At 46.5% G+C, this 27,587-nt stretch overlaps 1 pseudogene; it reads left to right on the top strand.

The window, feature by feature from the left end:
• Positions 1-27,587, top strand: part of LOC115326590 — an 89,687-nt pseudogene that overhangs the window by 45,146 nt on the left and 16,954 nt on the right.

The raw sequence follows: 27,587 nt of genomic DNA, 5'->3' as shown, positions 1-27,587 counted from the left end.
CATGAATAAAATTGTAGGCCCGCAAAGAAAAACATATTCTGCTTTGCAAAGCGAGGCCCTTTTTCTAAATTTCACTTTTGATTTTCCATAAAAAAAGTTTGAATATAGGTGAAATCACGTATTTGTTGATAGTCAAAAACGAGTATTTTGACCCCTTTTGGCAGATATTTAGGCCGATATTTTTAGTATTAAATGGAGATTACTGTTCCAGGTCCTGATTATTAGCCCACATTTTCACTAATCGAGCCTATTTATTAAAAAGAATCATAAAACACACAGAAAACACAAATTGGATGTCTGGTTGCGCCCTCTATGTGGCGGTGGCTGAAATGTGACTACGCGAGGTTCAGGAAACTGCCGAGGATGGCGCTGATTCCAGCTGTGGTTGCCAGCTTCGGAAACTGGTTGTACACTTGGCTTCTTCCGTTTCTTGCAAAATAACGTGCTGGAAAACTTGGTCGAAACTCGTGAGGTCCTTTATAACACGGTACTTTCTGCTAATATAGCTTTTAGGAAGAATTTCAGTCGCTTTCATATTGTTAAACGATTTTTTTTTATGCGAGGCTCCACCGGTTCAGTTTGCTGAATAAATTGTTCACGGAATCGATATCGAAGTTTCAAATTACCGAAATGCCAAAATCGCCAGTTCTGCGTAGATACGCAGCGTGACGCACGTGCTTCTGGTGCGTGTGCACGTACGTGTTTGCTGCGTAGTTCTTCGGTTGCTGCGAGTTTTCGCCTATTTATTGTGCACTGCTTACCTCCGTCTGCGCACGCATTTCATCCTTGTAACTACCCCTGCTCTGTTTGCCTAGAGTGAAGTTTGTGTCTGTCTTTTCGTTCGCTGACTAAGCTCGTGTCGGTGTCCTTCCTACTGGCTGCTGTTCGTGTTTGCGTACCGTGTGTGTCGCTTTGATTACTAGGTCCCCTGCTTATGGGGTGGAGCAAGCGGTGGGCGTCGCGCCAGGGGTGGGTCGTGATTGGGGAAACAGCTTAGCAGCCGACGCCGACTTCGGCGCGTTTCTTCTGCGCACGCGCGTACTGTCATTGATATCGCTACTTCGCGCCGTGACGATGCGCTGATCTACAGCTAGCCGGTCGGCGCTCGCGTGATATTGTTGAAAATTCTCGAGCGTGTATTTACGTTTCGAAAGCCATAATAGAATTAAAGTGGACATTTGGCCGGCAGCCGGCATACCGTGGCTCTGAAAACAGATTGCTAGGAGTGCCCTCTCATTCGCTGGTACCACGCTGGGTGCGCAGTCCGTGCTTCTGGCCTCCCCGGCCGCCCAAATGCGTTTTTGTGATGCTTGTTTTGTTTTCAGTAAACAGACAATAGATTCCTGCTGATATTCTCCTTTATAATCTTCACTCTTGACAACTCTTTAGTGTTGGAAGGAACTCCGTCAAATTTGACGATAATGCATGTGTAAGTACAACTGAACCTCATAGTTGCAAGAATACTTTTCCTGGATTGTCTGCATTAGAGTGCCTCCATGTGCGCTTCGCGCACATGAAGGCTCCCTAGTCTGCATCTTTCTGATAATATGATCGGTCTCCATAAATTGCACTTCCCCGCTTCGGGAGCACGGCCAGCGGTGGTTCTCTGTCGGTCATCGAACCTCACACACGTGAAGCGTTGTCAAAGCTGTGATATACCGGGCGTTTTATTATTCTGTTTTGTTTTGTTTTGTTTTTTTTGCTGAAAGAAATTATACTTTTGGTATTCCCGGGGATAACATTATCGGCTGCGGCGGACGTAAAGGAACGAGCGTAAATTGACAGTTAGTGGCCTAATAAACTAATATTTGCCATTTGCGAACGCTGGAGAGGGGGCGACCTCCTCTCCCCCGTTCGCTCCGCTGAAGTGGAACAGGGTGGGAGGAGCTCCCACTTCGTTCTTGACCTGTCACCGACTACAGTTGCGAATTCCACTTGTCATTTTGGAGCGATGACGAGATAGAGCTGAGTCATGTATTGCGTTCTCTGAGATGAAGAACGCAATGCGCGCGGAGTTGCTCCACGTATGCACCAGTCACCAGTAAAAACGACCTGTCCTCCGAGGAGGTCGAGCGAGACGCCGGCTGACATGGGGGTCGGTCACCTCACCGTCACCACCGTCTACCGTGCCTTCAAAAACACGGGGCGCAATATGTTTCTGCAGTATAACAAAAAATTGAACAAACAAGGTGCAAACTTTCATTTTTTTTCCTAAGTGTGGTTTGCAGGGCTGAACCGAATACAAAAACGATACGCCGTGCTGGGATGACGTCGACTACAATGGTACACGATCATAACAAGAGCACAAATCCTGCCACGTTATTTTGCTACAGTGATAAGAGCATATATATCTTTGTCCGCGATGCGGCAACAGAGACATTATTTCCAAATTAGAGTTCGAAGTTAGCCTTCGATGCTAGCACTGACCAACTCACTTCACTCACAGGGTGAAAACGTGAAACTTTGTATCATTCGGACAGAGATCGAAAAATAACACGCACCGCTTCAACTTGGACACCCCAAAATAATTAACTGTAGTGGATCGCACGCAAAAGCTTCGCGTACGCAATAAAATTGCCGGTCAGAAGTACGGTTCCGCAAACAAAATCAACATATGAGTCATCAAATTATGAAGAAAAACCAGGTGTGAGCGTGCCAAAAATATTCGACAATTATTGTTGTCAATATTTGTTTTTCTATCCACGTGCTTATGTCGCAGTGGAAAGCCGTGAAACTCCCTATAAAATTATTTTGGGCAGTGTTTCCGACGGTGCTCGCTCGATCGTAAAATGTCGCTTTGTTGCTACTTTGGCGAATCAAACAAGGAAGCCACGTTCACCTACAATGCCCTGTCCACAAGAAAGGAAATCAAAATTTTCGCTTCGTTTTCTTTTTTTTTTTTATATTCTTCTCTTCTGCACGATATAGGGTATGAATTATTATCCTTCCCTGTACTCTCGCTGCGACGAACAGTCCGATAAACGAGTCACCCTATGACAAAGATGGGGGTCCCGAAAATCTCCTAAAATCGTGTTTGTTCTCAGAGACACATCCGTGTGTAAGAAAAACCGTGGCTTTCTCCACGAAGTACGGACATATTTGATAAATAGCGTTGACTTGAGGTTGAACTTTTCATTTGCTTTGTAAACACAAGCGTGACGTCACGTGCGCATCCCACGCGACCCGACTGAAGTCTGAACTGGTGTACTATGTGTGGACAATAGGGCATTATTTTGACTTCCCGGCCGCGACGACCTTGGCGAGGGAGGACAGATGGGGGTCCCGAAAATTCTAGAATCGTGGTTTGTTCGCAGGGACACACACATCCGTGTGTAACAAAAAACGCGGCCCTCTCCACGAAGCTTACACAGGCATTGTTGTGTGACTACTGAAGATGCCTCCCGCAAGGGAGGCGAAACTGGTCAGAACCTCAGCTTGGGCGAGTTGGTTATTCATGATTCATGGAGGCGTTTATTCATGGAGGCGAAACGTCTAGTGAAATTGTTTTTTCCTGTTCTGTGAAGTCGGTGCTTTTATTTTAATTATGTTACCAGTCGGCCTGTGTGACCAGTGCTCATTTGAAGAATCGCCTTTGTCTTTTTTGAACCCTAACAAAAACACCCTCATAAGATTTTTTTTTACTGTTCGGCTACGTTGGCATAGCCGCTAATCGACATAATTTTTGCGAAAGCCTACTTTTATTTTATAATTATCTGTAACCATTTCTAACTGAAGAAGTGACAAGTATAATAATTATATTATGATTTCATATCAAAATTCGACGAACCGGGAGATGCGAAATTCGGTGAAACAGCTTTTCAAAAAAATATCCGGTGCCCGAAACTTGCTTATATTAAAATGTCTAACATGTGTATGTGTTCTAATACAGAAGATGAGTGCAATGTGGAAACTGAATGGCCTCACAAACAATTGTCAACGAGTTGGAATTTTTGATGAATTACCCTTTGTCGAGTCATCCTACTACCGATTGGCCTCTTCAATCAATTGCCCGTCGACAAATATTGTTGTTGGTTTATTTGCCATCTGCTGTAAGGGCATCTGCTGTGGGGCTCGTCAAGCCGACATCTGCCAGCATTTTCATCACGCCTCCAGCGCCTGTACCGACTGACGCCGACGAGTTGGCCTAGAAATAAATACCCACGGACTATACTATAGCCGCTAAATATCTCTACGCGAACATGATTTGTTTTCAAAGGGGCACCCGCCTGTCGGTGCTTCTTTGAATTATACATACGTCACGGTCAAAACGTTCCGCAGCTAATGAGTGAAGGCCGACCAACCTATTTTGTCCAAATGTCCGTGTATGGGAGATGAGAATGCCACTGCGTCAAAGGCAAGACGTGTGCGAGCGTCGCTAAAAATAGAGACCACTATCGATGTTTTAGTATACATGGTTTCATTCTTAGTCAGAGCGCAAACAGAGGTTAGATGTCACGAAAACACATACACAAAGACAAAAAGCACTTTATCACGGCGCATTGTATGAGTTGTTATATTAGTGGGTGGAATCACCCAAACAAAGATAGTGAACGCCGTGGCGTTTAGGTGTTGAGCTGTTGGGGATGCTTGATCGGCGCAATGTGTCAGTCGAGCTCCAACTGAGGGTGATATGAGGCGGGGCAGCTCTGTGGTTTTACTTGTTGTGTTGCATAGTTAGGTTCGGCCGTCAGCAAATAGTGAAAAATATCTATCTACCTATCTCTCTCTCTCTCTCTCTCTCTCTCTATATATATATATATATATATATACAAAGGCAAAAATGCGTACTGTCAGAGTTACTAATTCGAAGTTTACTACGACGTTTCGAGCGGGGACCACTCTTCATCACCTAATGAAGAACGGTCCCCGCTCGAAACGTCGGAATAAACTTCGAATTAATAACTCCGACAGTACGCATTTTTGACTTTTTATTTATTTATATATATATATATATAATATATATATATACATTTTACTAATACAATGTCTGGACATTTACACTTACCAAGTAACCATTTTCAGCTGTGATTTGAGACTGTGTTGCGCTTATCCCGCTCTTATTTATTTATTTTTTGTTTCTCTTGTTTCTGGCCTTTTTAGTATAGGCTTCCACCAGCTCGCTTGCGCGTGAACTCTAATTTCAAGTGAAACAAGTTTGTAAATTAGGGCGACACTATATAGGTTTGAAATCCTATACCAATTTTATTGCCATTTGGTGAGCCACGTACGAATTTTGAAATATATCTTTTCATCCAAATAATCGATTAGTAAATCGAATAGCGATTCGGACGAATTTACTACGGCGGGAAGAACGAATTTGCAAATCTCATGGCAATTAGGAAATTTCAGCCATCCTTGGTTTCCGATTGGTCGCGCTCAGTAGCGGCTCCCTCCGCACAGAGTAGCCTCGAGTCAGAATTCGCGGAGTCTCTACTGACCGGCCAAAAAAGTGCGGCGCTTCAACTGCTCCCGCCCAGACGACTTGATGTATTTGTATACGCCCATGACATCGGCCGCGATCGGCGATTGAGGTTCCGTTAGCCGACGCAAGCGTCAGCGGACGTCTCATATTTCCATACTCTCATTTAACTACAGAAACAAAAACAACAACAAGAAAATCATCCAGTTCATGCTCACTATGTTCACCACTGACAAGATAGTCGGTAGTTTACGAGTTTCCGTGCAAAGCCGATCAAAACGAGGCACCAGATCAACTTTTACGGCTGCCATCAGGAAAGATCTAGCTTGTCGCGTTCCCTCAACGTCACTCCGAATATTGTTTGTGCCCCACGCACCATCCTCTTGTAGCAATATTTTTATTGTCCCCATGTGATTTCTTTTTTATGTTCTTACTGGTGTTTGATCATAATTCGGTCATTGAAATAGTTTTTGCTGCCGACCCTACCATTATTTTGACCCTCTGGCAGCAAAGGAATATTATGCCGGCATTACACACGAAATAAGAATGTAGACACTCCGTCCCATATCTCAAATTACATCACAACGTGTTTACACAACTGTAGTGCAGAGGTACGATGAGCAGGGTCTGAGAAAATATTAGTTTCAGTATTTTCAAAAGAGCGACGAAACAAAATAAAGAAAGGACCGCCAATCGGCAGCGCGTGCAAGCAGAGGCAGTAGTGACAGGAAGCGCGAGGTGTGTCTTTCGTACGGCCGGCATCAACTCACGCACTGTCCGAAGATGTACTCTGTTTTACTCGTAGGATTGCAACGCTGCGGAATGTAGGCGTGTGATTTCAGAAAGCGCGTCCTACCATTTCTACGCGCGAGTGCTCCTGCAACCCAAGCATTGTATACAGTTACGTCCTCGCGCCCGTGCCTTGGCCAGCCCCGTACACAACTTATGCAGTATCGAAAAGGCATAGTTCAAAATTGACGGTCCCACTTTTCCATACCGCTTCAAAACCCCATCTCGCTCAAATCACTTGGCATCCGGACAATTTTGGCAGGGGGCCTCAAGTTGGGGATTATCCGGTACATTGTCCTCCCAACAATGAACGTGGGCGCGACGCGCCAGAGGGTGAACACGTGAAAGGAGGGGCGTAAGAGTGGAGAAGGAAACTCAAGGTCGCAAGCGACGGGAAAAAGGGTTTCGAAATTGGCGCGCAGGTTTTGCAGCATTTGCTCATACGGACAGCCAACGCCGCCCTGGTGGTTCAACTAATGTTTTGTTCAAGATGGCCGCCGTGGTACCGCAGCCTTAAGGGGTATCGGTGGCTGAGTGGGCTAGCGCCCACCAGATCGGAGTACGTGGAGAGAAAGCTCACGCTGGAGAACCCAGTGATCCTGAGCTCAATCCCCAGCCCTCCCCGAAGAACACACTTCCAATGAAGTGAGTTCGGGGAGCACGCTACGCTCGCTCCGGTAGACCAAGTGTGCAATCTCGATAGCAGTGTTCAAGGAGTAAAAATAATAGAAGAAATTAACGCTGCGTAAAATTAGTATTATGTTGATAGGAGTAATATTAGATGCGAACCTGTTTTTTTATTGGCAGAAAAGTAGTTCATTGTAGAAAAACAAGCGGTTAATTTAGTTTCCAGCCTTAGCCCCTGCGCGGCGGCCAGAGACGGCCAGGAGGCGCCTGCAAGACTCCACCAGGAATCTCAAGGAGGCGGGAGACACGCGAAAGGCTTGCTTGAAATGGAACTCGCCCAAATGATTCAAGGTGTCTTCGAACCACAGTTGGTCCCTCTGGAAAGTCCACCGTTCTTGACTGATCACGGGTAGGTTGTCGGTCAGGGGAGCCGGCGGCTATAGTGAAGGCATTGGCCTGCAGCTGCTTATCGATGCCTCTTGAAATTCTTGCCTGTGCGTCGGCATCCAGCTCCCTCTCAACTGAAAGGCGTCGCGCTCTCACCGAGAAAAGTGCCCCAACCACGCGCGTCCACTGTCCAACATCGCGGATATCGCCCTCCAGCTCGTCCTCCACACACCCCATGATGTTTCGTTGTGGCGAGTCGCGAGTGGCCGAGTGGGCTCACGCACAGTAGCTCGGAGCAGGCGGAGCGAAAGCTCGCGCTGCAGAACCCAGGAATCTTGGGTTCAACCCCTACCCCTGCTCGTTTGCATCTGGATGAGCATCGTACCGGCGTGCGGACGTGTATCACTGGCTTGAAATCGCTGATCGTAATTGTCAAATTGGATTTAAATTTAGATTAATGCTCGTGACTTAGCGGAACAATGTGTGGTAACGTGTTTCTAATAAGTTGCCGAAGTTATTTATGAAAAAATTTGTATCCACTGTAATATTTTGCGTGCCCATTGCTTACCCATCGTCATTGCCATCATTTTGGAGTGACACTAAGTTTTGCCGTATAGCACCAACATACTTGGAGTGTGTTTCGACGGGTTGAAGTGCACTCGCATGTAGTGACACTATACGTCGTCTCACCTTAGTATGGACGATTAATAGCCGCGCGTACTAAAAGCGCGAGCTAGTCGCTTTGAATGAAGCCGCGGCGGCTGCACGAGCGCTCGTGCAGCAAGTGCTCTAGTCAAGACTGTCAAGGTTGGCTGCTCGCGCTAGCACAGCCTTCGCGGTTAGTCCATGCTAGGGTGAGACGAAGTATAAACTAGCCCGTCTGACAGGGGTACAAGTGGTTTTTGTCTTGAGGTTCATTGGGAGCCATGGAAATCTCGTGGCGCTATACATGTGCTGGTTTTTGTTGATAAACACTGTGGGGTTAGTACAATGCCAGGAGTGTGGTAATGTGTTGTGCATGCGGATGCTACGACCACAAGCCCTCTGCTGTGAGTGAAACGACACCAGATGGTTTCTGCTGTAGGCGCCATGACAGCCGAGAAAAGATGCCCAGGAAAAGGACACGCAAGTGTAAACGAAGAGGAAGAAAATCCACTTAATGCATTTCTTGAACGTTGGGGGCATTGTCACGATTGTGAACTGGAGTAGAAAAGCAAGAAGACGAGAAGATGAACGAGGCATGGGGTGTGACAAACGAAGGAAGACGAATTGTGGAACGAGTATCAAGAGGAACGAGGCAGCGCTGGTGCGGTGAACAGTGTAGCAATATCTAGAAAGGACGAGACGAGGCCATATCCGCTGGGCTCTAGACATGAAGCGCGTGTGTCGCCGGCGCTTCGTTTTTCTTTATTCCATGCCTCTTGCTACATCTCTCCTCCCCCTGTAAAGGCTAAAACCAAAAAATTGCGGACACAAGGGGCATACACACGAGGACACTCATATATACATATATATACACATAAGCACTAAAAGGAGTCACTCTGTGAACCTCTTTGGCTTTTTGATAATCCGACCGGACCTTGTTCATACTTCGGCGCCCTTGGAAGCCGGGTCTGGCAGCGTAGTTCTTGACTCTGAGACCAGTGAGTGAGGTGTCTGCTCACTTGTGTCTTTCGGCAGCGGAGCGAGATGACATTTGTTTCTCACCAGAAGTCCTTTCGGGATCTCCATTCGACATTTCCATTCGACTTAGGAACCACCACCATTCCAGAGCACCACGCGGTGGCTTCTTCTACTCGCTTTATGATCCCGTCCTTTAACATTTTTCTCAAGTGCTCCTCAACTTTTGATATCAGAGCCAAGGGTACACGACGGGACGTGTTTACTGAAATTGGTGTGTCATTATCAATTAGCTTGATCTTTGTGTTCCCCCTTCATTATTCCAATACCACTGAAAAGTTCCGGATATTTCTGGTGATAGCCGGCAGTAGTGGGGTCGGTGACTGAATGCATGAGTTTGACAAGTCCAAGTTCTGTGCTAGCTTCACGTCCCCGAAGCGGTTCGTCAAGGTTCGTGACAACATAGATGTCCTCATGGATCGGCTGTTGACCATGTTAAATCGTGGCCCGGAACTTCCGAGTGACTGTTAAAATCTGCCTTCCGGGTCCGAAAAGTTTGGCCGCAGTAGGCTGGAGGTTTTTGAAGCTCGATGCCGCATCCTCCGGTATGACACTGACGTCGGCGCCTGTATCAATCTTGAACTGGACGACCTTGTCATTGACCTTGAGCGGGACTTTCCAAGCCAGGCCAGCAGAAAATGTAACACTTCCGAGCAGCCATTCTCCTTGATCTGTCTCCAGGATTACTTCCTGTATAGACTTTCTCCTGCATACCTTTGTCCCATCTCCTCGTCTACCTCAGTTTAGGCACTTGGAACTGATTGCAGGACACTCGGAGTTTGTGTGCGCCAACTTGCCACATTCTCCGCAGGTAGGAGCTTTCGTGTCATTTCTCGACTCTGAATTGCGCGGAGCCTTCCATTTTTCTTGTATTTTACCAAGGACATCGACGACCATCTCCTCTTTTTCTGTTTGCCTGTGCCTTCGGACCACTGCTTGTTGCTTGTGCACGGCTACTTTCTGTCGAGCTCGTGTGACTGCAGCTTCTAGTGTGAGGTTGGGGTCTCTCTGCAGGCTTTCAGAAAAAGAGTCATCTAACAGTCCGACTACGAAGCGATCTCGAACCAGTTCGTCCTTCAGAACGCTGTAGTCACAATGTTTTACCAGGTGATGTAGGCTGATTATAAACGATTCCACCGACTCTCCAGTCTCTTGCTTTTTTTGATGAAATTTCGCTCGTTCGTAGATGACGTTTCGCTTCCCCACGAAGTGATTATGAAACAAGTCCGACACTTTCTCGAAGTTTTGTTTGTCGTCGTCTGAGAGGGACGATGCCTCGAGAACATCTTCGGCGTCATCTCCGAGGAAATATACAAGAGCATCTAGCTGTTCGCCCTCATCGGCGTTGACGAGCTTGGAGACCTTTTGATAGCGGTTGAATCTGTTGTACCACCTTGGCCAGTCTTCTGGGTTGTGGAAGTCGAACGTTGACGGTGGGGTGACGGTGTGAGCGTGCTTCGTTGTCCGAGATGCCGCTGCCGCCTCTTTTCCCTGGCTCGTCCCAGCGGAAGACTCTCGTGAACTGCCTGGCGTGTTCATGGTGAAACTCTGTTCTACCACCCATGGTCACTTCTGACACCATGTAGCAACATCTAGAAAGGACGAGACGAGGCCATGTCCGCTGGGCTCTAGACATGAAGCGCGTGTGTCGCCGGCGCTTCGTTCTTCTTTATTCCATGCCTCTTGCTACGAACAGCACGACGATTTCGGCTGCGCTCGGGAGGAAGCCCACCCGAAGCCCGCTCCCGGGAGTCCACCGTTAGCCAACGGAACGATTTCGGCTGCGCTCCGGAGAAAGCCCCACCCGAGGCCCGCTCCCGGGAATCTACTGTGAACCAACGAGGCGTCTTTCCTCAGAGCGGCAAGATTATGTTCTTCCCCCAGGAAAGAGACCTGCAAGCGCACACGAGCAGGGACACTTCAAGGTCGTGAGTGCTGGGGGTGGAGACTTGGTTCCAGGGGTACGTCTAAGACTGTACTGTACTGGATGTGTGCTTATGCCTTTAGCTTTGTTTGTTTATGTAAATACATGTACATACAGAGCAATTTTGTAACCTGTTCGTCCTGTTTCTCTGATTTAGGGACTGTCCCGGTTGAACGTGACAATCACCACTCAAGCAAAGATGCGTGTGTTTATGGAGAAACTCTATGACGATTGTGTGACAAGCGCCACTGAGCGCACGCCTCATAAAAATGCGTCAGGCGTTCAGGCACGCGTGTCAACTGACTTTGGTTATAGCCTCCTTCATGCTTTGATCTAGAAACTTTGATCCGCCGTGCCTGCTGGCGTGCAGGCAACAGAAAAAAAACAAGTCTTGGAATGCTGTTCTTTCGTGGAGCTTTTCACGTGATAGATCTAAGAACGTTTGAAGGGACGCCATGGGAAAGAATCGACGGATAAGGCCACCGCGCTCACTTTTACCCAGCCGATCTCGCGCGCTCTGGAACGAGCGCCCAACAGCGCGCAAAAAGGGCCACGATAATTCGCCATTGCTAATTATAATCCCAGACTTCTCTCTCTTGGTACTCGCGAACCTCTAGGCGAATACTTTGTTTGCTGCGGAAGGCCTGTAGTAGGCTGCCTGAATGTCCTTCTCTTTAGGGTGATGCGATCCTTTGCAGTACTGGATGCCGACAGCACGCGCTCACAGAAAATACGATAAAATCGTAGAAAACAAACTTCAGCCGTAGCAAAGCCAACGCAAAAAGCGCGTGCAGGGAGACACTTTTTCATGCGCTCAGGGAAAAAAGAAGTGATTAGAACAAGCCGGCCAGATGTCATCACCCTAAGCAAAGCTTTCATGAAGGGCACCCTTGCATGTAGCTGGCAAAGATTTTCCGAGTGAACCTGTTTGTGGATGTGAATATTTTTAGTTTGCACTTTAACTGTGCTTCATGACGATCAGTCACATTACTGGCGGACGCCATAAAAGAATGCTGCATGAACGAAAATGCTGGAATGCCCGATTCTTTATTTTGTTGAATTTATGTTTATAACCCTTTGGGACACGTTTTGTGGCACATCGACTGATGCCGACAGACACTTGTATCGGGCCGTGGCTCGTGCACAATGGAGCGCTATAGCACCACTTTCATGATCGCGTATCCTGGGGGTTACAAACGGTGATAAACGGTGGTGGAATGGCAGATGATGCCGGGAGCTGTCGCGCGTTTGCTCGCACGACTAGCAGGCGCTGCCAGACGCCAGACTAGATGCACCGGACGTCGCGACAGAGACACACTATGCTTGAGTACGTGTGCAACCCTGCAGCTAAGCCAAGCCAACACTAATGGACGGGGCCACTGATCTGTGGTCGGAGCGCCGTCCACAGATCTTGCTGCATAAATATAATTTTGTGTGTGCTGTATACGTGTTTTTTTATGCGATCCAAAGGCAAGCTTTTTATTTAACATTGCATTTTACAGATCCAGTACATAAAACATGACAAGGTTCCTCATACATGGCTAGGTCTTCCGACTCAATGAGTCAAACAATTGCCGTGAATGCACATTTTTTAGATGAATATAGGTGTATCTCTATGGGAAAGATCATCAGAAACTTGATGTCTGATCAAAAGCTTCTCGTGGTACATCAGACCTTGACAGTGTCTTATGAACGTCCAAAAATTATTTGATGGTGAATAACGTTCATATTCGTGTGCGTGTGAGAATGCCGGGCTTCTTGATGGAGCATCAGAACGGCCATATATATGATGTCCTAAGCCGGGATATATTGCAGAGCTGTATTGTACCTGAGAGCTAGTATTTTATGTTTAAGTGGCGACCGATAGGTTGCGTCAAATATCTCACATGATCTTGCATGCGTCAAGTTTATCCATGGGGGAAAGCTGTCAATTGTGTGACTTGATGACTCAATCGTGAATCCGTGATGATTTCCCTTCAAAGCAGTCCCATGATGCTCGTGAGACATAGCTTTGTAATCTTGCTTTAAGCTGCTTATTTGCGTGCCGGTCAACCGCTTGATTTATTTATTTTCAGTCTCGAGCAGACTGCATGTATAAGTTTCAAGCGAAGCGCACAGTCTAGAAAAGGCACTCTGCTTCGTTGGAAAGGAATTAAATAGCCTGAAGCGTGCTGCGAATCCAATCTCTGGAATACCCAAACATTCACATGGCTGGGGATATCACCACAGGCTTGAGTGTATGTAATAGAAAGCTACAAATCATTTTTTTTTGTTCTAGCATGGACCTTACTCAAGTTTCAAATGGAGGACTAAACCCCGGCGTAGCAGGTTTGTGTACATATACTTTTGTTTAAAATGTCCCCATATATTAAATAAAAAAATGTTCACCAGATGATTCGTGAATTGCAAAACTTCTACGAGAAAGCACAAGTTGTTTGACTCATAAATAACACAAGGAACACAGATTATCAAATTTACATTGAACGTTTCCCAACAGGTCGGGTGTTTAAAATAAACCCGTGGAACGATGGTAATAAAATTGTGACGCCCTTAACCGAAATTGAATATGTGTGACACCTAACAAACTGAGTATTTGGCTATCAACACCTCTTTAATACGATTTATTTAATAACCATCCACTAAAAGTGAAAAACTCGTTTAATGTATATTTTTTAATGTAGTTAATAGCATGGTTTATGCTCCTTTGCGTCTTAATGGCATCACGAATTGTATTTCATACAAACATAACAAATTTCCTTTCTTCCGCAACTCTTTGATGCGACGTTTCCGCTGACATGCTTACAGCTTGTTTATAATCATAAAACTGTTATTTATATTTGTTGCTTCCCTTCTAATAAATAAAAAAAAATTCGCCTGCTCCTTGCTGACGTTTTTACACTTTCCTGGTTCATTGTAGATTTTAGAGCGCAGCTCTTAGCGCTCATTCACAATGGAAGCGGATCCGCGTTCGCAAGGCGGTTGCGAACGCGGTTATATAAAGATCCAGTACTATAGCACGCGCACTCGATGACATCAAGTGCGCGTGCAATTGGACTGGATCTTTATACAACCGCGTTCGCAACCGCTTTGCGAACGCGGATCCGCTTCCAGTGTGAATGATCGGTTAGGCGCCCGTTTCCGGCTTGGAGGACCTCGGGAGGACCTCGGGTACCTTCGGTGACCTCGGGGAGGAGGGGGGTCACGTGACCTCGGGGGAGGGGGGGGTCAAGTTACCTCGGGGGGGGGGGGGGGTCACGTGACCCCCCCCCCCCAAGGTAACTTGACCCCTCCTCCCCCGAGGTCACGTGACCCCCCTCCTCCCCGAGGTCACCGAAGGTGGGGGGGGGTCACGTGACCCCCCCCCCCCCAAGGTAACTTGACCCCCCCTCCCCCGAGGTCACGTGACCCCCCTCCTCCCCGAGGTCACCGAAGGTACCCGAGGTCCTCCCGAGGTCCTCCAAGCCGGAAACGGGCGCCTAACCGATCATTCACACTGGAAGCGGATCCGCGTTCGCAAAGCGGTTGCGAACGCGGTTGTATAAAGATCCAGTCCAATTGCACGCGCACTTGATGTCATCGAGTGCGCGTGCTATAGTACTGGATCTTTATATAACCGCGTTCGCAACCGCTTTGCGAACGCGGATCCGCTTCCAGTGTGAATGATCGGTTAGGCGCCCGTTTCCGGCTTGGAGGACCTCGGGAGGACCTCGAAAACCTTCGGTGACCTCGGGGAGGAGGGGGGTCACGTGACCTCGGGGGAGGGGGGGTCAAGTTACCTCGGGGGGGGGGGGGGGGGTCACGTGACCCCCCCCCCCCCCCCCAAGGTAACTTGACCCCCCCCTCCCCCGAGGTCACGTGACCCCCCTCCCCCTTAGTACCCTTCTCTCCTCCTCCTCAAGAGCTGCGCTCTAATTTGGCGTTGCAGGGAGTTGTTAACGGCTTTCACTTTTTTTTTAAATTAATGAGTCTATTTCTTATTGTGTTTGGTTACATGTCGTGTTTTGTCATCCAAAGGTGCCCTGATTCGCTTACTAAGATCGCCTAAATATGGAAGGAACTCACTGTGCGGGCTCTAGGTATTCTAAAAATTTATAAACCATAACGATGCGCGGCCGATTTTCTTAATATAAAAACAATCCAAGATCTAAATTATCTCCGGCGATGGGAGGAGCATTGTGCCGGCAGCTAGGAAGGCATGTGACCAGTGAAAACGCGGCATTTTGTTGAGATTGAAAACGCTGTTATTACAAAATGCTTACACCTTTGTAGATGATAGAAGGAATTAAGAGTAGTGAAAAATGTTAATTTTTCTCAGAGATTGAGCATAATACTGTAATAATCGTCTCAAAATCAACAAACTATGTTGTTCTTTCTTTCTTTCTTCGCGGGAATGATCTGGCCGGTCGTCAGCTCTCGAGCGCCCGAGCGCGCGCTCGCAGGGTTGAATCGTAGTCCTGGCAGTGTGGGCAAGGAGCCGCCCGCGTTTAAAACATCACTCCGCGGTTCCACCGGTCGGAGGGGAGAGGATGCTTCGCTTGCTATTGACTGACAGCGGTCCTGGTTTTGGCACATTCTCCTCCGATCGCCGGGAATGAAATCGGTTGACATCAATATCCCCGCAAAATTTAGCTGGGAAATTGGTGTCACGTAACCTCAACACGGATTCAGTTTCCCCTCTAAACTTAGCGGCAAAATATTCTATAAATTTCCCCCTCAATTTAGTGGGTAAAGCTTCGCTTAATTTTCCTCTAAGTTTACCGTGAACAGTTCTCTGCTAAATTTAGCAGGAAAATTTTCTCCAAATTGGGCGGGAAATGTTTTGAAAATCTTCCGCTAATTAGGAGAGGTAATTTGGCTCTAATTCGACATTACAAAAAATTATAAACGTCTTTCAATTTTTTTAATAGGGAAATCGGGCGCCTATCGTCTTGATTTAGGTATTTCTATGATGCTGAGAGCCAGCAGATCAAATTATCGACATATTTTGGCGATCCGAGAAACCTTCTCAGGGCACTTTTAAATCGCAATATTTAGGTGAACGAGCGGTTTGTGTTCGCAGTAAAGAGAACGATAAACAACAACACGCAGTAACTGCAGACCGACAATCCACTTTCTTTGTCTTGAAATGTTATACTGTTACAAATAAAGCACTCAAGGGCAATTTTTATTTTTAGGAATGGCGTACATAGGTGCTGTTTGTGGAACCACCCGTAAGGTTGGTGTGGTCGAAGACACCGCCACCACCTACTCTGGAGTTTCGGTTTTCTCGCACGAGCTTGGGCATGCGTAAGTTCTTCACGAATTACACATATCAATACTTTCATAAAAAAGAAGCTGATGATGTCTCGAATTTAGAAAGTCTGGGATAGTGTGAACATAGCTACCTAAATATATAATGTCTTCAAATTTTTTTTTTTTTTTTGTCGATAGGGGGAACGTAGGTACAAAATAAAATATGACCGCAGGCCATGCTGCATTCGTTGCACTTTTTTCAATACAAAATCAGTTTATATTTATCTCAGGCTAATTCATGATCAATAATGGATTCATGGGACGAAAAAAAAGTCTAGACATCTGCTCTAAACTTAGCTTGCATGAAACGCGCTTTAGCTTTCTTTTCAGTGACAAGTAGTAAAAAGATTAACGACTTGTAAATAAATCAGGTAGTTCTATCCGATTCGTGAGGCCCTCTAATTTCGAGATAGAAATATATATGTACAGGGTGTTTTTTTTTTTTTTTTTTTATTATTTAAGACTTGTTTAAAAAAGCCGTGAAAGCTACACTTATGGGGTTTGGAGCCCTATTTCCCTCCATTCTATGAGGGAGGCCAGAAGGTGGCTTCGCGCCGCGACCACCGGGGAGCAGGACGGCGGGCGCAAAGATGCGCTCCGATAAGAAACTGAAATCTAGAAACGCGTTCAAATGGAGCGTTTTTACAGAACGCCATAAAATGCTGCCCCGGCGTTATATCCTTCAAAAAAGAGTTTATTTAGCGGTTTTCGATGATGCTCAGCAAATATCTTATTGAAACTACATGTCTATTTGCACAACTTAAAAAGGTAATTAACAAATTTTACTTAATTAGTCGACTGATAATTTCGACTATCTCCTCATACTGTGTTCCCCTGGCCGTATAACTCATCTCCACAAACCGCATAAGGGTAGCTTTAACAGCTTTTTTTAAATAAATCTGAAAGAATAAAAAACACCCTGTATAATTATACGTATGTGCATTCTGTTTTTAGAAATAAAAAAAATATATTAAATGATTTAAAAAAAATTGTAGAACATTTTCGATTGGGAGGGGACGAGACCAAGATTCATGCGGGGTAAGTTGGCAACATTAAAAAAAACTTTTTGTTTGATTCGTGAATTTTAGCATTGCATTAACATTAAATCTTTTGCGCCCGTAAGAAATAGGGGAATTATTTTATTCGATGAATAAAACAATAAAAATTACGTTATTATATTTTTACAAAAATTTGTTTACTAGAAGTTGCATCAAACGTGATTTAGAAATCGGTAGTGACATTTATCTCCAAAGCACAATATTGCATGAATTAGTGAAATTGAGGAGCGATCGTTCAAGAGTATTTAGAACATTAAAAGTAGTTTTCGGGAGTGAGATATCTTTATTTTCATATTCCCTGGGACATTAAACAGGGAAAGTCACTTGGTGTAAAGGTCTCCTGACGACAGGTAACGTGACATAAAATGTCCGAGCCGTCACCTGTCACTGTGATCGGGAAAATAGGCGACTTTGGTTACCGTACGTGTCTGGTGGTTATATATAATATTTGATAAGACCAACTTGATCCTCATAGGAGACATCATCGCAAACTTCTACTTTTTCTATCCCATCTGACTCTCGTATCGGGCTTCCGTGCTCGTCCAAATAACCGCTACAAAGCGAAAACGTCCACTGTTTCGCTGCTGCATCGTTTCGTCTGAAATAGTCTAATTTGATTTTATAGATTCAGAAGGCTTGGCTACAAGTTAGATGGGTGTAAACATTGCGTGACGATGTTACGAAACACCCATTGTCAAAATGTCAGACAACTAAAACTTTCGATCGAAGCTTTCGTACATTCATAACTTTAATAGCCATAGTGACACTTTATATTTTATTATATTCTGATTCGCATATTTTTCTTCGCATTACGGCTCTCATGGAGCAAAGTATAATAACACTCGCGTATTTTCGTGTAAGCTCAGAGGAAGGACTAGTCACGTGATATTAAGAATACATTAATCCGATCTACTTTTTGAGCCGTGTGCTTAATACGGCTGTTACGATCGCAAGTTTTTTCTGAGCCAGGAGCACCTCGCCCACGTTCCCGTGACTTGACGCTAGCTTTCGCGCTACACCCCCAATAAGGAAGGCCACCGTGTTTCTAGGGAACAAGTCGACTTTGGTTACTATGTCTGACAACCTCCTACAAGCGTACCTCTCGTAGTAGCCACCATCGCAAAGGTCTATGTTTCTCTATTATCTGACTCTGGTATGACCGCCAAGCTCGCTCTAATCCAAAACGAAGCTAAAGCGTCCACTCTCGTGAGGTTTACATTTTTCGTCCTATGAACTTGTCTGTAAGTTATAGGAGTTTAAACTTTCCACGAAGACGTTGTCGTATAAATAAAAGTATGACCGTACTCCGTTGTGTCTCAGACAGCACTCGCTGACTCTTTATTTTCCTAGCCCTAACGATACAGTCGCAGCGCAGCAGCAGCGCTCGGAACCAGCACGCCACCACTCCCACTCCCAGACGTTCGCTGAACCATTTAAACCCAATAATGATTCAGTAACACTACATCTTCCCCCTTTTAAAGTTATATGGCCCTAATGTACAACTGAACTAGTCAGCTCGACGTTGAGTCATCAAACCCCAGTCTTTTGGGAGGTCTCACGATTCGACCCGACCGCGTATGCTGGAGTCCGCCGGGAGATCTCGCTGTGTTCTGGTTGGCACTGCACGCTTCACCAGAGGTCTCCCGGGGTGAGTCCTGCGGCTGCGGCAGGGGAATCACCTGGCTGCGGTTTCTTCTCAGGGTTCCAGAACTTGTTTCGACGTACAAGGATCTGGGCGTTTGAGCATGGCCCACAACCGTGCCCGACGTGCGAAGCTCTGGAAGCCAAACCGGATCGTCCTCTTTGAGGGGTGCCAGTGGTCTTGCTCTGTGGCGCCTGTCATAATTCCGCTTCTGCCTTTGTCTCTGTTTCTGATCCTTCCTTTTCCATGCTGACTGGTTGAAGGTTCGGGGCTTCAGTTAATCGGGATACATGGGAAGTCTGCTGCGGAGCCTTCTTCCCATGAGTAGTTGGGCGGGACTGAGCCCTGTAGGGCCTCGCGTGTTGCGGTAGTTAAGCAGCGCCAGATAAGCATCTGCACTCTTCTTCACAGAGCTCATGATTGTTTTCACCATTCGTTCAATTTCCCCCTTGGCTTGGGGGTACCTCGGACTTGTTGTGATATGTTGAAGCCCGTAATGCTGGGCGAAGTTCTTGAACTCTGTTGCGGAAAATTGCGGACCATTGTGCGTAACTAGGACCTCCGGTATCCCATGTCGGGCGAATATACTCTCCATTCGCTCTATAACAGCCTTTGCTGAAGTGGAGGACTGAAGAATGGCGACTTCAGGAGATAGTTCACACCATCGAGCTGGAACAGGTCAGCAGCGACTTTCTGCCAGGGCAATTCTGGCGTTTGAGACGACAACATCGGTTCTCGAGATTGATTCTTGTACATCGCATATTCTGCACACTTGTCTACGATGTCTACTATGGCCCTGCTGATTCCCGGCCACCAAACGGACTCCCTTGGCCGTGCTCGACATCGTACAATCCCTTGATGTCCCTCGTGGATCCGCGTTAGCATCTCTGCTCGAAGACACTTGTGAATGATAAGCACGGGTCCTTTCAACAGTAGGCCTTGGCACACCGTTATGTCGCCTTGCTCTCCAAAGAACGGGTTCAGGTTCCATGAAAGTTTACTTTTCGATGGCCAGCCGTCCTCACAGTACTTGAACAAGCTTGCACAGTCTTGGTCCTCCCTCTGGAGCTTCCGGATCCTCTGAAAAAGGTCTTCCGACGCCGGCAGCGTGCTGATTGCGCCCAAAACAAATGACGAAACCTCTGCAGGGTTCAACATGCCCTCAGATGACGCATCTTCGCAGGGCGCTCCCGAGAGCGTGTCAGCTGTTGCCATGTTCTTTCCTGTAATGTATTCGATCTTGTACGAATATCGCATCAGGCGCGTTCGAAACCGTTGCACCCGTGGGGGCAGCATATACAGGTTATGCTGGCCCTGCAGTGGGACCAGGGGCTTATGGTCTGTCTGAAAAACGAACTGTAGTCCTCGGAGATAGTCTTCAAATCTCTCAGCCGCCCATGTCAGTGCGAGGGCTTCTTTTTCGATCTGCGCATAGCGCTGTTCCGTTGGAGTAAGAGAACGAGAAGCGAACGCAACTGCACGGAGTTCACCATCTCGTTCTTGAAGGAGCACCGCTCCCAGGCCATGGGATGAGGAGTCGGCTGAGACGATGGTACGAGGAGAACTGTCATACTTTGCAAGGCATCTCTCTGACGTAATCATTTGCTTGACCTTGTCAAGGGCTCGTTGTTGCTCTAATCCCCAAGTCCACTCATTGTTCTTCTGAAGTAGTTCAGGAAGTGGTGCTGTCACTTGCGACAGGGTGGGCAAAAAACGTGCAACATGGTTCACCATACCCAACACCCGTCGGAGTCCAGATACATCTGTAGGGGCAGGTAGAAGCTGGATTGCCTTGACCTTCTTTGGATCTGCACGGATGCCATCCTTGTCGAGGATCACTCCTAAAAACGACACCTCAGTGACGCCAAGCTGACACTTGTCGGGGTTGAGCGTCACACCGGACCGGGCGAGTTGCTGCAGGGCTGCTCTCAGTCGGTTGTCGTGTTCTTCTCACGTGGCTCCGTAAACCAAAACATCGTCCATTAAATTCTGGATACCTTGAAGTTCGTCCAGAATCTCTGTCATCTTTCTCTGAAAAACTTCAGGTGCCAAGGTTATGCCAAAGGGCAGTCTCTTGTAGCAATATCTCCCAAATGGTGTTATAAACATGGTGAGCTCTTGTGACTCGGGGGACAAGACAATCTGGTGAAATCCAGAGTTTGCGTCTAGTTTGGAGAAAAACTTTGCTTCACCGATGTTCGCCAGAACTTCCTCCACGGTGGGCATGATGTGTCGCTCTCAACGCACAGAGACATTCAGTTTTGTAAGGTCGACGCAGATTCTGATGTCGCCCGATGGCTTCTGAACGGGTACGATGGGAGCACACCAGTCAATCGGGCCGTGAACTTTTCTGATGATTCCAGTGGCCTCGAGTCTCTGCAGCTCCTTTTCGACTGCTGGTCTCATCGGAAATGGAATCCGTCTTGGCGTGCTGACTGCAAATGGTTCTGCGTCAGGTTTGAGCTGAATTCTGTGTTCCCCTTGGATTGTTCCAAGCCCTTGGAACACTTCCGGACACATACTTTCGTACTTGGACCTGTTGTGGGAGACGTCGTTGAGAAAGCGAACCATCCCGAGGGACTCGATTGCTGGCATTCCCAGCAGTGGCATTTGGAGATCTCGAACGACGTAGATAGTCTCTTCTGAAACCTTGCCCTGCCACTCGACCACAGCCTTAAACTTCCCCATTACGTCCAGGCTTTTCTTGTTCGGTCCCTTCAAATCCTCGGCTTGCAGAAGTCTTGGCGGCTTGCCAGCGAAGTCTTCTCCGACGACGGTGACGTCAGCGCCTGAGTCAATTTTTGCTCGGAGCGGGTGTCCGTTCACAGTCACCACAGCCAAACGCGCGTTCGGTCCGCTTCGGCATACGCTTCCGAAGAATGAACCGCTCTCAGACGCATGCACTTCTGCAACGTGCGTCTTACTCAGTTTTGATAGCACTCTTCGGCATTTCCTGGCGAAATGTCCAAATTTCTTGCATTTCATACACGCTTTGTTTCTTGCCGGGCAGTCTCGTTTGTGGTGGGGACCGTACTCACAATTCTCGCATGCTTGCGTCGGCGGCCCGGCCTCGATCTTCGGTGCGCGTACATCTCTCTTACGTGGCGGCTTGGAAACGGAGTCTGCATTCAAGGCCGCGTCCTCGCTGCGTCGCGAAGGCTCAGTTTTTGCCAGGTCCTTTTGCTGTTATCTCACGGTCTCTCTGAGTCGGGCTTTTGCCAAAGCTGTATCCAGCGTTAACTCGGCATCCATTTGAAGCCTTTCTGACTACTTCGCGTCTCGGAGGCCCACAATAAACCGGTCGCGGATGAGTCTTTCTTTCAACTCGCCGAACTCGCACCGTGCCGCCAGAGTGTGCAGTTCGGTAACAAACTGGTCCACTGTCTCCTCCGCTTCCTGTACACGTCGGTTGAAACAGGCGCTTTCGTAGACGACGTTCTTTGAATGCACAAAATGGGCGCTGTACTTCCCCTTTACGAGCTCATAGTTCTTGAACTCAGCGCCGGTGAGGTTGAAGGTCTTCAGAATTTCTCCTGCTTTTCGTCCCGTGCAATACAGTAGGGATCTGACCGGTGCCTCCTGGGTTCTTTCGCTGAGTCCGGATGCGAACATGTAGTCTTCGAACTCGTCCAGCCACACCGGCCACTCGGCCACGTTGTCGAAGTTGAAGGGGGGCGGCTGCTGGACGCTGCTCATGATTTTCGGTTGCGGGGAAGCGGAAGGCTTTTGACCGCTGGAGTCTGACTGGTCCTCGTCAGACATGCTTTTCGGCAACGGCGGTGGGGGTTGTCACTTCTGACACCATGTCGTATAAATAAAAGTATGACCATACTCCGTTGTGTGTCAGACAGCACTCGCTGACTCTTTATTTTCCTAGCCCTAACAGTACAGTCGCAGCGCAGCAGCAGCGCTCGGAACCAGCACGCCACCGCTCCCACTCCCGGACGTTCGCTGAACCATTTAAACCCAATAATGATTCAGTAACACTACAGAGGTCAGCGTTTTACGTGTGAAAACACCGAACGAGTAAAAATATCAGATGACATCCTTCGTGCAATCTTTACTTTCATATCATCGTGGCACCTCGTATTTTATCCTTTCCTCAGACATATTTGGTTCTACCAATTACGGCTGTTTTGGCGATAATTCCGATTGCACTCTTGAATTTGAACGCAAACTCAGAGCAGGGACGAACTTGTTGAAACAAGCAAAATATCTATTACCCTGTTGAAAATTTTAATTTGTATGAAAAATGTCTGTGTCCAATAAACACATTAAAATCATACAAGATGTTTAACTTAAGAACATATAAGAACCACATAAGAGCCATATAAGAACTAAACAACATACTGTAATCGACTTAATCTTCGCGAGGACCTAATTTTCGCAAATCTCGCGAATCGCCTACAATTCGCGAAAAATAGGTCCCGCGAACAATTCCGGTAAAATGTAAAAACATTGGAATCTATATTGAAACCCCACCGCGTCGCGAAAATCAGTACCCGCAAATTATTCCAAAACTCCAACTTTGACCTAAATCGCGAAATATTGGGCCCGTGAAAAATAAATCGTTTACAGTATATAAGTATATGTAAGAACTATGTAAGATACTTGTAAGAAGTTCCTCGCAAGTTTCTATATGGTTCTTAGATGTTCTTATATAGTTCTAATATAGTTCTTATATGGTTCTTAGATGTTCTTATATAGTTCTAATATAGTTCTTATATGGTTCTTATATGTCCTTATATATCTTGTATGACTCATATGTGTTTATTGGACCCGAGGAATTTCTCATATAAATGGCCTTTTCACTAGGGTATAGCTTGTTAAACCCCGTACCCAAGTATTCTTGTTATCACTTATTCTTACCGACTACACAGAACATGTTGGCCTTGGGCACAATCATGCGGGAGTTATACTGAACTGATGGACACCATCATATAAAATATTCGCCGAGAAATGACGACGCAGATGTCTTTGCGACATACTGGAACAGTTCGTCATTTAAAACGAAATCCAACAGCTGGAGTAACTTGCTTCACGTTTCAAATATGTGTTAATGCAGAATGGTGATTTTGAAATTTGGTGAGAACATTTAGTTGCTGCTGATAAAATACGAAAGGCAGTTCGATACAAATAAATTAGCGTCAAATATTGAAAGAATGGCAGGTAAGTGAACAAAAGAGATCAATCAGAAATGCGGTTTGAAAGGTTCCATTTGAAAATATGCAGCACACACGTCAGCGCACGAACAGCCGTCACACCAGACTAGCGCGACATATCTTTTTTTGAGCGAAGGTATTCTTGCAGAATACAGAGTACGGAAAGGAGGAAAAAAGTTATTTATTCACATACACGAAGCAGAGTGTCTGGAGACAGGAAAATCCGTCGTCTATTTAAGTCCACTTAAGGCTATACAGACCCGATCATGCGCTGTTTTGAAATAGATGCAGGACAGATTGGAAAAAATTAATTGTTTAAATAATTGCATACAACGAAGATATTTTAGCAACCGACGGTGGCGCATCTTCAAAAGGATTTTGAATTAAATTGTGACTGAGCCCCTTCAACTCACTTTTGGGAACGCCATATCTAAGGCACGACCTACAAAACGTTTTTCCGGAAGGTAGGAAAATACTCCTCGCCAATCATCCCAGTTTCCCCTTCACCCACTGCTATCTTGACAGTGGCATAAGCCTGAAACTCATTCCGGCTATTCCAGCTCCAAGATGCACAAAAAAAAAAAAAAAGGAGTCCCCCCGCTGTAAACATAGCCGTGGAAAATGGGGGCACGGGAAGGGTGGCGAGGAGGAGTTTCCTATCTTGAGGAAAATTATTTTCGACGTCGGCCTTTAAGCGAGGGTCTATGTTTTTATTTTCCGAGTAGCACTGACCAAAACAAAATGCCAAAATGAGAATTCACAACTACTATTCTTCGGAATATGACAATCTTCTACTCGTTTTTAACGACACTGCAATGAAAATCCATCGCACCTAACGCGGGATGAACTTTGAGCGCAGAAGAAGGCAACATGGAATCATTTACGCACGGAAGCACAACCAACTCTCCTTTGCGGGCAAAAAACTTCGCAGACGTTATTAACCGCATGTAACCAGTAACTGGGGCCTCATCCTAAAGTTATGAAAGAGTTACAACAACAAAATATGTATCTGCTTCCCCACCGAACATCATCAATAGCGCCGTTAACTTTAAAGGTATTTCAGCTTGTGCCATCGACTAGCTCTGGTGAAGAGATAGAAAATGGCAGATTAGCAGGCACATTCGCGTTAAAATTAATTGAACACTAACGACAAGGCTTTCATTCTAGCCCATCAAGTGTGACGTAGTCGTTGGTCGGTGTGCTGTAAACAGGACAGCAGGAGAAAGGCGGATTAACCGAGTGTTAGATTTAACAGGTTCATGCGGCACGTTATCCTCAGTGTCGTCCTGGTTCTTGGCCCTGTCTTTCTTCGACGTCTTTGATCGTATCGGCTCTTGAGCGGGTTGATAGCAGAATGACAGTCTGGTTCTCCCATCAAGTCTGAACCCACATGGTGCACGTGGTCTCCATCAGGTCACGCGTTTTGACGTCTCTTAACGAAAATCAAATGAAATGCACGAGCAGGTTGCAGAAGTTTGCGCCTTGGAAGGCTTCTCCTGTCGCCTGGCTTTTGATGAGCTTGCGCATTCCCCGGCCATCGAGCGTGTGTCGGCACATCTTACGGTGACGCTGCTCGACTCGGCCCCAGAGAAGCGGTAAGCCCCACGTTGGACGCCGTTTGTGGTATTCTCGCTCACCGCTTGTCCGGAGAAAGGAACCGAGTCCTGAGGGAGGAGTTCTTCAAACCCGGTGCTCAGCGGCTTACAGCGCAATGGTTGAATTGTCTCCCACGACGTGCTCGTGCTCCGTGCCAACTGGACCCGCCCTTGCCCCTCGCGCGCTCGCCGCACCCTCGCCAAGGTTCCGTGTCCAAAATCCCCGTAATCTATCTTTCGGGTGGTAAACGATAAAAGGGGTGACGTAGAGCCGACGACCCACCTTGATGTGATGTGCAGGAAGAGGGATATTCATTTCTTTTTTGGTGAGAATGTACTTGTGTGAAAAACATTGTGGATAAAGAAACGAGTGGCTTTGTTTTGAATGGCTTGTAACCTATCTACAAGGTATGACTGATGCGATTTCGATTCTAGTGCGCCATTTTCTTGACTAAGTCAAATAAGAACGAAATTTACGATCAATTTTATTTCTCAAGTTGCCAGATAGAGGTTGCGTTCTAAAATCCGAGTGTTGTGTTTTCTTTAACTTCGGCGTCGTCAATCTGTGGTTCCAATAAAAAAAATCAAATGAAGTGAACCCCAACATACTTGTACAGCGGGACGTTTTCGGTGGCAGCATTCAAAATAATGTGGTTTAATTGAGTGGGAGAACGCTCGCTAGTAAAGGCCATATTTCTTTTTTTAAACGTTAATTTTGTTTCTGTCAATTTTGACATTATCCTCCGACGAGTCTCAGATCACCGTCTGATATTACAGAGTCATGCAAGTATTGAATCTCTCTACGGGATATACAGTACTCGGCATAAAATATCATAGTTGTTTGGATAGAGGTGGGCAGGTAATTCAGATAAATATTAAAAAAGCACGGACCGAGCACAGATCCCTGGGGCACTCTGGTTCCACTACTTGGTAGGATGAATCGCAACGTTCATTGAACGGCTGAAATTTGCTTTATGTATGGCTCTATTTTTAACAATCTTATTCATAGGATGGGACGGTGATAGGGTATGTTATGTAGCGGCTGGCAAGGTGGCGCCCATCGGCTCGTGACCCGCGGCTCTCGAGCGCTCGGTCCGAGTGCAGCCGATGGTCACGAGCCGATGTTCGTCGCCAATGTTAAATACGAGATGTAGCCTTCGAAGGTTGTCTAATCGATTTATTCTGATGGAGCCTCCGATTAAGCCTGGCGCAACGTTCCTAGCCTGGCGTTGTCTGCCCGTGCCCCGCGGCTCTCGAGCGCTCGGTCCGAGTGCAGCCGATGGTCACGAGCCGATGGGCGCCAGCTTGCCAGCCGCTACTTAACAGGGTACACCATTCGGGGCTCCTTTTTTATTCAATAAATATAGTATGAGTTCCATTCTGCGAATGGAAAATTTCATGAATATCATTAGTATACTCAGAAAGCCGCGGTTCGCTGGAGTATGATATTCAGATGCCATGCTGGTTTAGAAAAGTGAAGTTGTGACTAAATATAAGTAGTTCATTCTAAACGAAACTAGACTTTGCTCAATAAATTTGCTAAGAGCACTAGTTAAGGATGTGCTCGTAATAGTTCGAAAATTTATTGCTGGGACCACCTTTATGAATGGCAATCACTCTGGCGTTTTTTTTTAATTGTTGGGCACTTGACCAGTGTCTAGAATTTGTTGAACAATAGATGCGATGAGATAATTGACGTCGGGTCGTAGTGTAAATGCGTTATTTAGTTAGAACGAATGCGGTGCTTTTTCAAAAAGGTATGACTAATTCAAATATTTCTTCCTATCATGCAGGTTGGGAATGCCTCATGATGGTGAGAGTCCGCAATGGCCCGACCCCAAAGATACGTGGAATCAGTGTAAGGCGTCTGATGGGTACTTGATGGCACCGACGACTGGCGGCAGAAATGAGGGGCAATTTTCTCAGTGCTCGATCGCTGCGTTTCGATTATTTGTCAAGTAAGCACGCTTTTACAGCTTCTAAAATGCTGCTGAAGTATTTGTGCAGAGTGT

Source organism: Ixodes scapularis, unplaced genomic scaffold (assembly GCF_016920785.2).
Source record: "Ixodes scapularis isolate PalLabHiFi unplaced genomic scaffold, ASM1692078v2 PGA_scaffold4__175_contigs__length_147842914, whole genome shotgun sequence".
Taxonomy (NCBI): Eukaryota; Metazoa; Arthropoda; class Arachnida; order Ixodida; family Ixodidae; genus Ixodes; species Ixodes scapularis.
The sequence above is the reverse complement of the archived record's forward strand: the minus strand, read 5'-3'. Positions and strand labels throughout refer to the sequence as shown.